The sequence below is a fragment of the Musca domestica genome, unplaced genomic scaffold (genome assembly GCF_030504385.1).
Source record: "Musca domestica strain aabys unplaced genomic scaffold, Musca_domestica.polishedcontigs.V.1.1 48, whole genome shotgun sequence".
Classification (NCBI taxonomy): Eukaryota; Metazoa; Arthropoda; class Insecta; order Diptera; family Muscidae; genus Musca; species Musca domestica.
In genome coordinates this window covers 612119-630021 of record NW_026712340.1, presented here as the reverse complement: position 1 = coordinate 630021, position 17903 = coordinate 612119, and the positions used below count along the sequence as shown (strand labels likewise).

General features: G+C 32.8%; 1 protein-coding gene across 2 annotated transcripts in view; it reads right to left on the bottom strand.

The window, feature by feature from the left end:
• The window catches only part of LOC101890137 (pneumococcal serine-rich repeat protein), a 479414-nt gene extending 462463 nt beyond the window's left edge, over window positions 1-16951 (bottom strand). Inside the window, exons 1-2 of one of the 2 annotated variants that reach the window (XM_059127778.1) lie at window positions 16796-16950; window positions 16289-16705 (exon numbers count right to left, since the gene is read on the bottom strand). The gene's annotated coding sequence lies outside the window, so the exon portion shown is untranslated. Of the gene's footprint in view, window positions 1-16288 lie in introns of both variants that reach the window. The other variant, XM_059127777.1, reaches the window with a different exon arrangement.
• Between the last annotated feature and the right edge of the window lie 952 nt (window positions 16952-17903).

The window sequence follows — 17903 nt, the reverse complement described above, 5'->3', positions numbered from 1 at the left end:
CCAAGAGTGACATCAGTATCAAATTTCAGGCTTTCAGCTCTTTCCCTTCACCCAATACCAAATTTAGAGAATTTAGTTTTTTTCTTTGTACAGTTAAAATACGCATTTTCAAAGCAATCTCGATAGCTCAACCTCAGATACGAACAGATACGAACCTCAATATCAAATTTTAGGATTCCAGCTCTGTTTCTTCACCCAATACCAAATTTAAAACTATTAAGTACTTTTCGAACGATTTATATGCATTTTCAAAACCACCTCTATATCTCAATTCCATAACCCAACAGAGATCTTCATATCAAATTTGAGGATAATACCATTTCGTACAAATATAGGACGCATTTTCAAATCTCCGCCATATTTCAAACACAGATAACATCAAATCTAAATATTAGTACCTTTGTACATTTATATACTTTGCCGAAACCACCTCCACATGTCCATGCTACATATGAACAGCATCCCAACATGTTACCCCAGTACCAAATAATATCAAATATAGTACTATTTAGTACTTTTCGTGCACTTGTAGCACAAATCTCCAAAACCACCTCTTTATCACAAGCCAGCATTATCTGTTTACCTTAAATCGAACTGTTCCAAATTTTGTACCATTTAGTACAGTTCGCAGATACTTAGTACACGTGTCCAAAACCACCTTCATATTATCAAACCTACCTTCCAATCTTGATTATTCATAACAAATTTCAAGTTTTTAGCTCTATCCGTTCACATAATACCAAATGGTATCATTTTAGAAGTTTAGTACCATTTTTAGAAATTTTCGTAACCTCAAAGTTGGAATTTCCAAAAACCCTTTGACATATCTTTCCTGCCCTCTATCAGTGGCTCTTATTCAGAATTGTAACTCCTAATCCATTCCAATTTGATAAAGGTTATCCCAAAGCAATAACCCTAAAATATTGGCAAAAAGTAGATTCCAAAAAAGGTCACTCCACTATATATATATATATATATATATATATATATATATATATATATATATATATATATATATATATATATATATATATATATATATATGGAAAAAAGGTTAAAATGTTGATTGAGGTTATAATGAACATGGTTTTCATTTGTTTTTGTTTGTAAGCGTTTTTTGTACATATTTAAGCAGAAAAGCCTGGCGACGCAAAAATGTTGAGAACCCCAAAAACAAAAAACCAAATATTATTTGTATTTCATTTACATTTTTGCCACTTCTCGAGTTATCAATATGCGTATGTATGTGTGTGGGTATGTGTGACATGCACGAGTGTACCTGTGTGCCAGTTAATGTAAAGGCATTTTATGTCGGACTAGAAAAAAAGCTGTAAGTTCGGCCGGGCCGAACATTGAATACCCTCCACCATTTGGTATGAATTAGGAAATATTCAAAAAAACAAAAATAAATAAATAAATAAATAAATAAAATCTAATAAAAATTCCGTTAAAATCTTAAAAATACCGAATGTAGCTGCTATATTAGGGTCTATACGACGACATGGACCTGCATAGGTAATATTAAACACATTCAATATGCACCCTATGATTATAATTATAATTTAAAGTTCAAAAGAATAAATATGCCGAAGCATTTATATCTTTTAAATTCGGAATTGTATTGCCGATTTGGTGGATTTTTAATTTGAAATCAGATAAAGATATATATGGGAGCTATATCCAAATCGGAACCGATCTCGATAAAATTTGGCAAAGATATTTCTGAGTTGTATTTGATATATTTCCCTGAATATCGTTGTTACGGAGTGCATATTACGGCTGTGGGTAAGAAATACAACAAATCGGATGAACAATATATATGGGAACTATAGCTGTATCTGAAGCGATCTTCACCAAATTTAACATACTAGCTTCTAGACTCAATTCGGTCGTAAGTATCAAATTTCATCCCATTTGGGCAAATATTAGACGTTTGGAGCACAATAAAAGCTAAATCGGACGAAGTTATATATTGGAGATATATACAAATCCGAACCGATCTCGATAAAATTTAGTAAAGGTATTTCTGAGCTGTATTTGATATGTTGCCCCAAATATTGTTGTCACAGAGTGCATATTACGGCTGCGGAGGACAAAAATAACAAATCGGATGAACAATATATGTATGAGAGCTATAGCTATATGTGAACCGATTTCGATGAAATTTGGCACACTTATTTTAAGGCCTAATTTGGTTGTATGTGCATAATATTCGGGCTGATATTACACGTTTGGTGCACAATAAAAGGCAAATCGGACGAATATATATATATATATATATATATATATATATATATATATATATATATATATATATATATATATATATATATATATATATATATATATATATATATATATATATGTATATATATATATATATATATATATTCGTCCGATTTGCCTTTTATGGTGCACCAAACGTGTAATATCAGCCCGAATATTATGCACATACAACCAAATTAGGCCTGAAAATAAGTGTGCCAAATTTCATCGAAATCGGTATATATATATATATATATATATATATATATATATATATATATATATATATATATATATATATATATATATATATATATATATATATATATATATATATATATATATATATATATATATATATATATATATATATATATATATATATATATATATATATATATATATATATATATATATATATATATATATATATATATATATATATATATATATATATGTGGGAGCTATATCTAAATTTTTACCGATTATCTCAAATTTCAATTGGGTTCGTCCTTGGGCCAAACAAATGATTTGTGCAAAATTTCATATGGATCGGATAATAAATGCGAACTGTACCTTGTTCACAAAAATACATGGACAGACAGACGGACGGACATATGGACATGCATAAATCGACACAGAATGTGATTCTATGCAGATCATCAAAAGGAACTATGGGCCTATCTCGTTTTCTTTTGCCTGTTACAAACAAATGCACAAAGACATAATACCCTGACCACTTTGTGGTGTAGGGTATAAAAAATCGATAATAATGTTGCTTAAATCGTCAAAATACGGAATATCGGGAGGTACCGTTATATGGGGGGCTATACGAAGACATAGACCTGCACAGATAATTTTCTGTCTTAGGCTGTAGAATCCATTACAAACATCTAATACCAAACTGGAAACAATTCCGGTGAATAATGTTGCTAAAATCAAAAATTACCGAATATCGTGAGGTACCGTTATATGAGAGCCATACGAAGACGTGGACCTGCACAGACAATCTCCTGTTATAGGCTGCAGCATCCATTACGAACATCAAATAATAAATTTGAAACAATTCCGGTGAAAAAGGTCGCCAAAATCAACAAAGTACCGAATATCGGGAGGTACCGTTATATGGGGGCGAAGATGTGGACCTGCACAGACAATTTTCTGTCTTAGGCTGTAGAATCTATTACGAGCTTCAAATACCAAATTTGAAACAATTCCGGTGAATAATGTCGCTAAAATCATCAAAATACCGAATATCGGAAGGTACCGTTATATGGGGGCTATACCAAAACGTGGAGCTACATGACCCATTTTTAATACCAAAATTCCTGCAGACATAACATACATTTGAGTAAAATTTTATCAATCTACTTCAATTCATTCGGAAGCTGAAGTGATTTCCACAGACGGACGGACAGGGCTAAATCGTCTTAGAATTTTACGCTGATCAAGAATATATATACCTTGTTGGGTCTAAAAATATTATTTCGATGAGTTACAAATGGAGTGACAAACTTAATATACCCTCCATACTATGTATGGTGGAGGGTATAAAAACAAAAACAAAGGACGATACCTTCAATCATTGCTGGTTATGAGAAGGACCAGAAAAAAAGAACACAGTCACACACATAAATACCATCCAACCTCCATACATATTTAATGAGCTAGATGCCATTAACATTTGGTTGACTCTGTTTTTTTGGTTTGTTGTTGGTAGAAAAAAAATGGATTTGTATGGTTGTTGTTCGAGCATTAAAGTGTCCTAATAAATTTAACTCGTTCTCGCTTTGCAGGGTCTAAAGGATACAAATAAAACTTTTAAAAGAAATAGAATTTGATGTAACACCTCAATTTGAGAAAAAACAGAAAGTTTGTCCTTTGGCTCCCCACCATTCAAATATTGAAACAAACAACACACACACACGCATTGAGATATGGTATTTCCATTTATTTTCTGGTATTTTCTGTCACTTAACATATTTTAAGCCGGCAGGGGAATGGGACGAGTGTAAATTGCTTTTTGACTTCCTTTCCATTTTGGCTTAAGAGGTGTAGTGGCAGGAAGTACTGCAGAGCGAATTGTCATTGTTCCACATGAAATTCCCTTAAGTGAAGTGTCTGTAGCTCTTAATATAGTCTCGTGTTATGTACAAACACACACACACACACATACACACATTTGTATGCGTCAAAGTGTATCCCCAACAGATCTTCATAATCATCCATTTTCTGTTATTGCAGCAGCAGCAACAAAGAAATAAAGCAATTTTAAGGAAATATGGAAAATTCCATTGACATGCCACATCAGTCTTCGTGTTTGAAGAGGAATTTTGTTTTTCTTTTCTTTTCATTTTTTTTTTTTTTTGAGTTTCTATTCCATCATTATTAAAACGACAGGTTGTCATTTGTTCTGAATATATTGGAATTTTCTGTTTGGCACGAAATTGTCATAATGAGTTCAGGTGGGCTCGATAATAAATATGTTGTTATGAAGGTTATAAAGAGGTCTTCTAGGGTATGCAATTTTAAATTTGTGAAATTCCATTGGTGAAGTTTATCTCAGAAAGAATGATGTTATGTGCGTGGTTACATACCAAAGTCGGTAATTTTAGATTGGATTGGATTCTAAAATGACTCACTGCGGATATTAAATATTCATATTCGGGCCATTTCGGATTGACATAAATATCAATTTTTTTTTTAGTTTTTTGGTATTTTGGTAAAAATTCTAAATAATCCAATTTTTTGTTTCAGCTGAAAGTCAAATTACTTCAAACTATGTTAATAAAAGAGGAAAGTAATTGACCAGTCAATTACTTTCTTCTTTACTGACTGACTGACTTAACTATTCATCAACGCCCAGTGTTTTGAGTAATAAAGTTTTAAAAATAATGATGTCAAAATATTTTAAAAATCAATTCAAAATATTACCATATTTTTGCCATATCTGAAAAGTATATGGAGTTTTAAAAAAATAATATCGTGAAGGTCTTAAAATTTTAATTTTGAATTTTAGTATGGAATGTCATCTTTCATAATCAACAAAAAATCGTGCTTTTTTGCCGTTTTTGATTAATTAAAAAATGGTGAAAATAGTCAACTGATTCTGCGGTGAATGTACTTTGATCTAATTCCCTGTTTTATTTGTTTTTATACCCTCCACCATACTATGGAGGGTATATTAATTATGTCATTCCGTTTGTAACTTCTCGAAGTACTCATGTCAGACCCAACAAAGTATATATATTCTTGATCAGCGTAAAATTCCAAGACGATTTAGCCATGTCCGTCTGTCTGTTTCTATCACGCTATCTTTCGAACAAATTGAGATAGAAGGCTAAAATTTTGCACACATGTATATTTTGCCAGTAGGCAGGTTAAGTTCGTAAATGTAGGTCCAAGTTATCATATAGCCCCCATATAACGGTACCTCCCGATATTCGGTATTTTGATAATTTTAGTGACATTATTCACCGGAATTGTTTCAAATTTGGCATTTGAAGTTCGTAAGACGGAAATTTATCTGTGCAGGTCCACGTCTTCGTGTAGCCCCCATATAACGGTACCCCGTTGATGATTTTAGCAACTTTGTTTACCGGAATCGTTTTAAATTTGGTATTTGAAGTTCGTAATGAATACTGAAGCCTAAGACAGAAAATTGTCTGGTACCTCCCGATATTCGGTATTTTTATGATTTTAGAGACACTATTTACCGAAACTATTTCAAATTTGGTATTTGAAGTTCGTAATAAATATTACAGCTTATGACAGAAAATTGTCTGTACAGGTCCACGTCTTCATATAGCCCCCATATAACGATACCCCTCGATATTCGGTATTTTGATGATTTTAGCGACATAATTTACCGAAACTGTTTCAAATTTGGTATTTGAAGTTCGTAATGAATACTACAGTCTATGACAGAAAATTGTCTGTGCAGGTCCATGTCTTCGTATAGCCCCAATATAACGGTACCTCCCTATATTCGGAATTTTGATGATAATAAGTTTCGCATTTGAATATTGTAATGGTTTATGACAAAAGTTGCCTATGCAGATCCACGTCATCGTATAGACCCTAATATACGGCTACTTTCGGTATTTTTAAGATTTTAACAGAATTTGTAACGGATTTTATTTTATTTTTTTATTTTTATTTATTTTTTTTTTTTTTCAAAATTGTCAAATTTGAAAAAAGTTAGGCCCGACCGAACTTACAGCTTTTTTACTTGTTTAAAATGAGTTAAACAGCGCGAAAAACGAATGAAATGCCTGGATTTTCGCTCAAAAATATGATCCAAATCTTTCAATTTCATAGCTAAACTGGTTAATAGCTTTAATGCGCGAGCCGCAATCTATGTGTCTTCCGATCATTGGTTTTGAAAATATTTTGTTTTCATTTTTCAAAACAATAAATAAATACACAAAATTGGAAGAAATCAGGTACACATGGAAAAAATTGTAATCAGCTGGTAGCCCTACCTTACCTTTTTATTGTACCATGGTTAATAAAAGAGTAAAGTAATTGACTGACTGATTGACTGGCTGACGATTCATCAACGCCCAGACGAAAAGTCTAAAACTAGAATCTTGAAATTTTGGGTGATCGTCACTCTTGGTCCGAATGGGTCAGATTAGGCTAAGTTTTTGCAAATTTATACTAAAATGGTACGAAAAATATTAAAAGTTACTAGATATGGTACCCATTGTATTTGACGAACCATGAGAGCTAGAACTCTTAAATGATGGAGTGTATGAAATGTTGGAGTATGTGATAGATATGCCAAAGAGTTTTTGGAAATTCGCACTATAACTGTACGAAAAGTACTAAAATGTACTACATTTGGTACCATTTCGTATCATCTTAACGATTAGAGCTAAAAACTTGAAATTTAGCTTTCTAAGACCAATTTTTTTCGGAATAATTATTATACCTTCAGCCATATGGCTACAGAGGGTATATATCATGTGATAGAGCCAAAACGTGCCTCATCAAAATAACGGTTTTAGACTCTAAGTCTTTTTGGACCAAATTCGTTTCAGGACATTTGGAGTCGATCTAGAGATGTCCGTCTGTGCGTCCGTCTGCCTGACTGATGCGCACGATAACTCTCGAAGGGAGTATCCGATTTGGTCCAAACTTGGAACGTAGTTATATTATTATCAAACTTAGATCGAGTTCGGAGATGGGCAATATCGATCAACTCCTTCTGGTACCTCACCTACAAAAGGTCGAAATTAAAAAAAAAAAATACTGCACAGAAAGAGAAAGTATTGCACGAACTTTGCAAATCCTAATATTTGCATTAGTGCTTAGTCAGGTGTGAAAATATATGACAATATCGATCCACTTCATCAAGTACCTCCCACACAGAGGATCAACATTTTGAAGTTTTATAACTCTTATTAAATGTGATGTAAGATTCCGATTGTTTTCAAATTACACGCATCAAAATATTTTTATCAACCTAAGATTTGGTGTGAGGAGGGAATGTATCGGTCCACTCCCTCTGGTACATCTCCCACAAAGGGTCAACATTTTGAATATCTATAAAGCTCATAAAACGTCAAATTATCATACGATTCCATTCAGACTTGGCACATCTAAATTGTTCTATCAACACAAGATCTGTTATAAAGATAGTAGAGATCGGACCATTCCTTCCGGTAGCTCCACCACAAAGGGTAGCTCCCTCAGGGTAAATAACCAAAACGTTTATAAAATCCTAAATAAGCATCAAATTCTCCTTATATTTCACACATCCCGTTACTTTTCCTAACTCAAAATATTTTTATCAACACAAAGATGGTAGAGATCGGACTATTTCGGACTATTTCATCTTTCATCTTTCATCAAGCTTTTGAAAAACAAAACTCCCAAAGCAAGCGAAGTAAGCTCCTCTCTCCTGAAATTTCAAACATACAAATATTTTCGTTTTCTCAAGATCTGTGACCCACAAAGGATCACAATACTATTATTTGTCATAACTTGTGAAACAAATCAGCGATTCTTTACAACTTGCTATATCTAAATATTTTTCTCAACCGGAAATTGGATATAAATATTCGATGTTCTTGTTCTTGTAATTATACAACACTATGTGTTGGGGGTATTATAAGTTTGATTGGGCCAAAAATTATGTAACACCTCGAAATATTGGTTTTCCACATAGGAAAGGATATATGGATCTTCCTATATCGCCGAGCTGAGTCGATCTAGCTTTGTATGTCTGTCAGTCCGTCTGTCCATGTTAATTTGTAATTACTCTACAGGTCACAATTATGGCCGGATCCTCACGAAATTTAAAATGGAGGTGGGGTTTAGGTCATAATAGAACCCTATTTCTTTTAGAGATGATCGCATGATATTTAGGGTTTGAAATGGACCTAAAATTGAAAAATTTCCTGATTTTGCAGTTGCTCTACAGGACGCAATTATGGACCAATCAAAGCGGAAGTTAGCATGGGGCTAGAGCTTCGGGCTGGGCAGAAGCCTTCCAATTTTGGTGGTAATATTTAGTGGGTGAAATAGACCATAACATTTCTATTAAATAAAAGTCAAATTTTATATTAAACAGCGAATATTTTTAATAACGGCGAAATCACAAATAGGCGAACGGGTCAATTCTAGCGGTAACGTAGATGCCGATAGTAAATATATCGGATATATATAACGAAATATATGCAAAGGAAGGGGATGTTAGCTAGAATGCTTATATCTCAAGAATGGCTGGACAAATTTTATCAATTTAGAATGCCTTCTTGGTGTGAGTATAAAATCTAAAAAAAAAAAATTCGCATAAAAATATGCCAATAAAGATATTAACATAGATTTTGTAGTATTTTGTGACATTTTTTAATATTTTCATATTTTTTATCGCATGCCTGAATATTGATTGACTCTGAATATTGAAGTGTATATTTTGTAATATTTTTTCACCTTACAACACAGGTTGGGGTTATTATATACAGATTGCAATTATCGTCTGATCCTCACGATATATTAGGGGTTGAATTGGACCAACAACTAAAAATGTTCCGGATTTTGTAGCAGTTATAAAGGTCACAAATAGAAACTAATGGTCACGAAGGACAGTGGGTAGAATCGACCGCTACTTTTGTGTGGAAAATTACCAACATTACGAACTTATGGCTTTTTATGCTGATTTCGTTGACGAATATTATTGGATTATATTTAGCTGTAAAATGGACCACACAATTAAAAGCACGACGGTGTGCGTAAATATTGGGCAAAATGTCTCTGATGACATAATTTCAAAAGCAAAATCTTTCAAAATGGATTTGTAAATATGGGTCTTCTAACATATTGTAGTGTTGTAGGGTATATCATGGTCGGCCCCACACGTCTATAGTCTTTGCTTACTTGTTTTTAATTTGAATTATGAAATTGAATACTTCGGTCGACTCTATCAGTTACCTCACGCACATTTTAACATTTTTTTTAAAATGATCAAATATTTCATACAAAGTGAAGGAAGTAGTATTCGATGTAGCCCAAACCTGGCAGGTCGCAATGTTTATATCATATATATTTATTTGGGTCCTAGGAAATGGAAATGACCCATTCAGGGTCAACAAATTGAATAATTGTACACAAGTCAAATTATATTTAAGTAGTCTAAGATAAGCTGAGGTTAAACATCTGTCGGCCAAACCGACTGCTATTATTTTACTTGTTTGTACTGCTTTTATAACAATATCTGTATAGCAAATTTATTAATTTTATGATTGAAATATCGTTTACTACCCATATAATAATTCTTTCTTCTCTATTTTACTCCCTGAAATCGAGATTTTTTAAACCACTTAAATTTATTCTAAAATTCCACTTTTTCATTTATATAAATAACTTTTGAAATTCCAGGAAAATTTCTGAAAATGTGTTGATTTTGTGTGATTCCCATAAAATGTTTTACATAATGAACTGTTCTAGAGAATTTCCAAAAATAAACGAAAAACATAAAAACTTTGCTTTAAATAAACACATACGAATAAACACAAACGTACCATCAATCTACCTTAAGTCAATTTCTGTCGAATTAATCTAGAATAACATTATCTTTGTAAATTTCGATAGATTTTTAAAAAGAAATACAGAAACTTAGACAAATACTTACAAATAACAGATTGGATAAGTATGTGTGTGTGTGTGTGCGTGCATTTATATACCCTTTTATATAAGTTAGTTAAATTAGAAAGAAAAATAACCCTCATCAACCAACTATCTGTTTTAGCTTTCAACTATCCATTCATCCATCCATCCCTTCAATCCCCAAAATGGGTATTGAATGAAAAGATTTATCTCAAGTGTCAATAAAGTCAATGTTATTCTTGTATTGGGATTTAAGTGAAGTTCGAAAGGTATCTCCTCCCCCCACCCCCAAAGAGAGGATGTGGAATGAAGAGATTTTAATAGAGTTAAACGGGAATGCAGGTGAGATATGTTTTCTTTTTTTCTTATTTAAATTGGAAAATCTGATTATTTTTAAAAGGTATTTGTCCTCCACTTTTAAAGAAGATAAATATCAGTTAAATGGGGATGAGATGGAAACGTTTGAAATTAATTGCTATGATGTATTCGATTTTAGATCTTGAATACGAAGATCTCGAAGTATTGGCAAGAAATTTGAATTTACATCAAATTTTATCTAAAGATATTGTTGGCTAACAAAGGGAGACATTGCGGCGTATACTTGTTGACAAAGTGTATACGACCCACTTACTCTTTCAATATTTATATGAAAAAGTAAAATAATAACAATCGGTTTTGCCGACAGCTGTATACCCTCAGCCAATGTTCGATAGTTAAAAAATATTTTGACTTCTGTTATGTTTATTCAAATGTTTAACCCCTTATGCAGTAGGTTCCGAAGGAATGGGCCAATATTGGCCATTTCTTATCGGACCCCAATAAATATGATATAAATATTGCGACGTGCCATGTTTGGACTGTGTTGTGTTAATGTAAATATTGGGATGTACCAAGTCTTGAATGGAATCAGATGTAAACTTCGCTTTTTGTGAGCTTCATGGATATTCAAAATTCAGAGCCTTTGTGGAGGAGGTACCAGAAGTAGTGGACCGATATATTCCATCTTCACAACGGATCCTTTGTTATTGGAAATAATGGGATGTGTGAAATATAAAGAGAACCTAATGCTTATTTCGGATTTTACAGACGTTTGGGTTATTTAAAGCTTTGACCCTTTGTGGGGGAGGTACCAGAAGGAATGGTCCGATCTCTACCGTTTTTTTTTAACAGATCCTGTGTTGATAGAAATATTCAGATGAGACAAGTCTGAATGGAATCCGGTGTTAATTTCGGATTTTTATGTATATTCAATTATTCGACCTTTTGTGGGGGAGGTACCAGAAGAAGTGGAATGATATATCCCATTTTAACACCAGACCTTCGGTTTATGTAAATATTGGGATGTGTGAAATTTAAAGGCAATCGGACTCTTACATCGCATTTTATGAAAGTTGTAATTATTCAAAATTTTGAACATTTCGGGGGGAGGTACTTGAGGGAGTGGACCGATATTGTCCATTTTCACACCTGACCTAGCACTGCCGGAAATATTATGATTAGCAAAGTTGGATCAAAATCAGATTATCGATTCTCCATCTGACCAAAAAATTCTTTTTTTTTTTTTTTTTTTTGAAAATTTCGACCTTGTCTGGGGGAGGTACCAGAAGGAGTGGACCGATATAGTCCATTTTCACACCTGACTTAGCACTGACACAAATATTAGGACTTGCAAAGTTGGAGCAAAATCGGATTATCCTTTCTCTTTCTGTGCAAAAAATATATTTTTTGAAAATTTCGACCTTTTGTGGTGGAGGTACCAGAAGGAGTGTATTGATAAGTTCAGTCTTCACATCAGACCTTGGGCTAATAAAAATATTGTGATGTGTGTAATTTGAAGACAATCGGACTGTCATTTCTCATAAGAGTTATAATTATTCAAAATGTTGACCCTTTGTGGGGGAGGTACTTGATGGAGTGGACCGATGTTGTCCTTTTTCGCACCTAACCTAGTTCTGAGGTACTGGATTGAGTGGACGAATATTATCAAATTTTGCACTTAACCTAGCACTGATGCAAATATTAGGATTTGCAAATATGGAGCCAGTAAATTATTTTCTTTGAAAATTTTGACATTTTGTGGGGGAGGTACTAGAAGGAGTGGAGAAATCCATCTCCGAACTCGATTGACAATAATTTACCATGTACCAAGTTTGGATCAAATTGGATACTTCCCTCGAAAGTTATCGTGCGGACCAGCCAGCCAGACAGACGGGCGGACGAACATCGCTAGATCGACTCCAAATGTCCTGAAACGGATTTAGTCTGATTGACTGACTGATTTAACAATTTATCAACGCCCAGATGAAACGACTGAAACTTGAATCTTGAAATATTGGGTGAAGGTCACTCTTGGACCGAAGGTGTCAGGTAAGGCTGGGTTTTTGGAAAAACGTACTAGAAAGTACTAAAAGAAAATAAATATGGTAGCCTTTGTATTTGAGGAAGCAATAGACCTAGAACTCTTAAAATTGGAACGATGGTCAATGATGGAGTATATTATGGATGTACCAAAGGCCTTTTAAACATTCGCACCATAAGTATACGAAAAATACTAAAATGTACAATATTTGGTACCATTTCGTATAATGTGAACGGTTAAAGCTAAAAACTTGAAATTTGGAATGAGAATCAAAGTTGAGTAGTTTTAGTTTTCTCAGTTTGTACCTATGTGCACGAAAAGTATTAAATAGTACTATTTCGATTTTAGTGAGCCGATACAACTGCAATGCTGAAATTTGGAAATAAAATTACAACTGCATTGCAGGAAAAAAATATATATGTAGTTTTGGAAATTCTACTGTGTGTAATGTGTACTAAATGGTACTAAATTTGGTGCAATTTTAACTTAGGGAGAAAAAATTGAGTTGGAATACTGGAAATACGGTGTCCAATAGAAACATGATGTGATAGTTATGAAAATTTAAATAAATGTACTAAATGGTACTAAATTTGGATTTGGATGAAGCAATAGAGCTGGTATCCTGAATATTTGAAATAAGATTACTGTCGGAGTGTAAGAGTGGGATATGTAGGTTGTTTGGGAAATTTGTACTTATATGTAATAAAATATACTAAATAAAGTAGAATTTGTATTGGAAATGCGATCATTGGGGTATGTAGGAAGCTTTGGAAATTCGTACTTATGTGTACCAAATGGTACAAAATTGGAATTTCGATGAACCGATGAAAATGGAATTCTGAAATTCGGATTCTGGAATGAGTGTCATTGATAGAGTGCAGGACATATATACCAAAGGGTTATTGGTAATTCTAACTTTAAGTTTTCGAAAAGTTTCCAAATGGTACAAAGCTTCCAAAATTGTACCATTTGGTATTATGTGAACGGATAACGCTAAAATCTTTAACTAATTAAGGTTGGAAAGTAAGTTTGATATATGAAGGTGGTTTTGGAAATGCGTACTAAGTGTGCGAACTGTTCTAAATGGTACTCAATTGGGAAAAGTTTAATTAAGGGTGAACGGTTGAGGCTGGAATTTTGAAATTTGGTAGTAGGTTTACGATGAAGAGGTGTTTTTTTTTAAATCTGTTGAAAAGTACTTTATATGGTACAATTTGGTATTTGGCGAACAGACAGTGTTTGAAATCGTAAATTTGGTATTAGCTTCGCTGTTCATGTGTAGCTTTAAAATATGGTGGTGCTTTCGAAAATGTGCACTATAATTGTACAAAAAGTGCTTAGGGGTACAAATTTTTTATTGGGCGAAGGAATAGAGATACAATTCTAAAGCTTTGCATTTAAATTGCAAATGTGTACTTTAATTTTAAGAAAAGTACCAAATTTGTAATTAAATGAAGGAATAGAGCTTAGGATACAGAGTTGGTTTGGGAAAATGTGTACTACAATTGTTCGAAAAGTTCGAAAAATGATATTAAAGTGGATATTGGGGAGAAGGGATCGATCTGGAATCGCGAAATTTGATATAAAGGCCTCTGTTGGTATATGGGATTGAGATATGGCGGTGGTTTTGGTAATGTGTACTAAAATTGTACGAAAAGTACTAAATAGTTCTAAATTTGGTATTGACTGAAGAGATAAAGCTGAAGTTCTGAAATGTTTATATGGATGTCACTGTTACTGTATGTGGTTGATGAATGTGCTGATTTTGGATTTGCTTATTAGATTTTTACTAAATGGTACCAAATTTGGAAATGTGAAAATTACTGCGCCGAGTTCACAAAATACTACATTAAAATAAATTAGGTATCAGGTAAAGGGATAGAGCTGAAACCGTCAACTTTTATGCTGAGTTAACTGCTGTGCCTAGGATTACAAATTTTTAAATGTATACAAAAATTATACGAAAAGTACTAAATGGTACTTAATTTAGAATTAGTGAAGGAATAGTACTGGAAACCTGAAATTTGATATAGATGTCATTTTTGGTATCTTGGGTGGAATATAGAGATGGTTTGAGAAAATGTATACTGTAATTTATATATTTAATTTTCGAAAAGTACTAAGTGGTACTAAAGTGGGTTTTGGGTGAATGGATAGAGCTGGAATTCTGAAATTTTATATTGAAGTCTTGTTCAGAATAATATTGTAATTTTTGGAAAAGTACCAAATGGTACTAATTTTGAATTCCTGTCCGTCTACGATAGAGATTATTTTGGATATGTGTACTAAATTTTACTATTTTTTTTTTTTTTTTTTTTTGTATTAGGTGAATGGATAGAGTTGATATTCTGAAATTTTATATTGTGGTCACTCTTGGTTTCCAGGGTTTCAATGTGGAGACGTTGAAATGGTTTTGGACAGAAATACTGGATTTGGGTCCATTGTGCAATGGTTTTACTAATATCATCCACGGTAAACTCCAAAATGAACGATTTTGTAGACTTTTAGTTGTAAAAAGTAGACATTTTCCAATTGGTTTCGAAAAATGGAAAACTTGAAACCTTGAAAATCTGAAAATTTAGTTTGCTGGAAAAATCTAATTAAAAATATTTATTCTAAAACAGTACATATCTACATGTTCAATTTACAATTACGGTGAATAATGTCACAAAAGTCATGAAAATACCGAGTATCGGGGGTGCCGTTGTATGAGGGCTATACGAAGACGTGGTCCTCTTCATACGAAATTCTTTGCCATAGGTTGTAGTACCCATTAAGATCTTCCAATACGAAATATGAAACGAGTTCGGTGAATAGAGATGCGGAAATCATCAAAATACCGACTAGCGGGAGGTACCGTTATATGGAGGTTATTCGAACAAGGGTACCTGCATAATTTTTTTTTTTTTTTTTTTTTTTTGTCATAGGCTGCAGTACCCATTACGAACTTTAAATATGAAATTTGAAATAATTCCGGTAAATAATGTCGCTAAAATCATGAATATACCGAATATCGGCAGGTACCGTTGTATGGGAATTATACGAAAACGTGTACCGACATGGCCCATTTATGAGCTTAACCTGCCTACTGGTAAAATATGCATGCATGCAAAATTTTAGTCTTCTATCACAATTCGTTGCAAAGATAGCGTGATTACAACAGACAGAAGGGCAGACAGACGGACATCGCTGGATCGTCAAAGAATTTTACTCTGATCCAGAATATATATATTTTGTAGGGTCTATTATGAATAACAGATTCTATGGCTTGAATGGTGGAGGGTATAAAAACACACACACATGCAGAAAAATTATAATATTTGGAGATATTACATAAAAAAAATCTCCATATCATCCATACCTTTTTTAAAATTTCGTTTTCCAGAATTTCGAATTCAAAATGGATTTCTCTTGTTTTAAATTGCCACAAACGTTTGTTAGACAACAACCCGCCCGCTATCAAACTTATCCCCAACATCCCCCCACCAAACGCACACACACACATAAATGTTTCATGGAAACGGAAGTACATGGAAAAACAACACTTACCTTGCCATTGTGATTTATTTCGTTTCGTTTGCCGTGTTGAAGAGGAAGAACCAGAAGAAGATGAAGAAGAAGAAGGTTGTGCTGATGACGAGATGTTGAATCCTCTTATTTCGCTTGTTGTAGCTGGAACTTTTGTTGCTTTCCGTTGAGATTGTTGAGAACGTTGAAGAAAAACGTGCGAAAGAGGTCGTCGATAACGAAAGCAAAGATTCTGATGACAGTGAGGCTCAATGCTATTGTTTTTTGTCGGATTGAATTCTTCTTATACAAGCGATGTTATTTTTTTTGGATTTCTACAGAGCAAAAAAATTAAATGATATTTTGTTTGGTTCTTTTGTTAGCGGCAATAACAGATTGAAGGTTGTGCTAGAGTTTTGAGAGACACTGTTGTTGCTATCGACGATTGAGAGGGGAGAGCTGGAGAATGCAGAAGTTTTGTTGTTGGTTATTTATTATTGATTTAGTCAATAAATTTCACATTTTTCTCAAACAAGATTTATTATTTACCAACAGATTGACACGTTTCTAGTTGTTTGCCGTTCTCTAGTTGTTTGTCGTTTTTTTTTTTCCGGAACGTTGATTAAGATCACATTTTCTTGCTTAAATTTTGACGCAAAAATTAAAATGACTTTTCTTTTCAATATTTTATTCTGGAATATATTTTTCCTTTGGATTTTTTGTTTTAATATTTTACTGGCCTACTTTGTTTTTATTTTATTTATTTTTAATTCAATAATACACTAATTGTATAATTTATTTTTCTATTGATTTCTATATTTCGGATATATTTTTTTAATTTAGTAATTTTTAATATTTTATTTTTACAAATTGCAACCATTAACTAACAATTTGAATTTATTATTATATAATAACTATTACGGTTAATTGTAGCGGTTTCGCTTATTTTTCGAATTCAAAACACTTTATCGATTATTTCTTTAAAACGCCCCACAAAGATCTAAAACGAATAAAAAAAAATAATTATTAATAAAATAATTATGTAAGTTGGTTTTGTCTATTTCAACATGTAAAACGAAAGCATAACAAGTGGAGAAAGATGAAAATGTTTTTAAGTACGGCTGTAAAATTTAGAAGATTTTCCAAAAGAATTTTAGTTTTATTTAATTCTTTGATTCCTCTTCTATTGAGCTTACGATCTCGTCACTTGGGTAAAAAAGTTTTTTGTCACAGAAGTTATTTTTAAAATAACTTCTGGGGAGAATACCTCAGACGAAAAATAAGGGAATGGTAAACATTACCATCGTTCTCCACTAATAAACAAAATTTCTCTTTATAAAAACAACATTAAAGGGATTAAGCCTGACCATTTTGCAACAACAAAATACTATGGTATACCGAAAAAAACAAGCCAACACTGTTCTAAAATAATTATAACTAAGAACATTTTTATGTTATGTAAATTGCAGACCATTTTTATCCTCTTCTAAATATTGGACTATATTCAAAGTTTGGATAAGATGAAGTTCTGCCATGTAAATTATAAATTTTCTAGCTTATTTAGCCGAGGTCGAACTGCGGACATTAGGGCTGACTGGTTACTAAGTTATCCAACTACTTAAATTTCAGAGAATAAAATAGAATCAGAATCACTTTC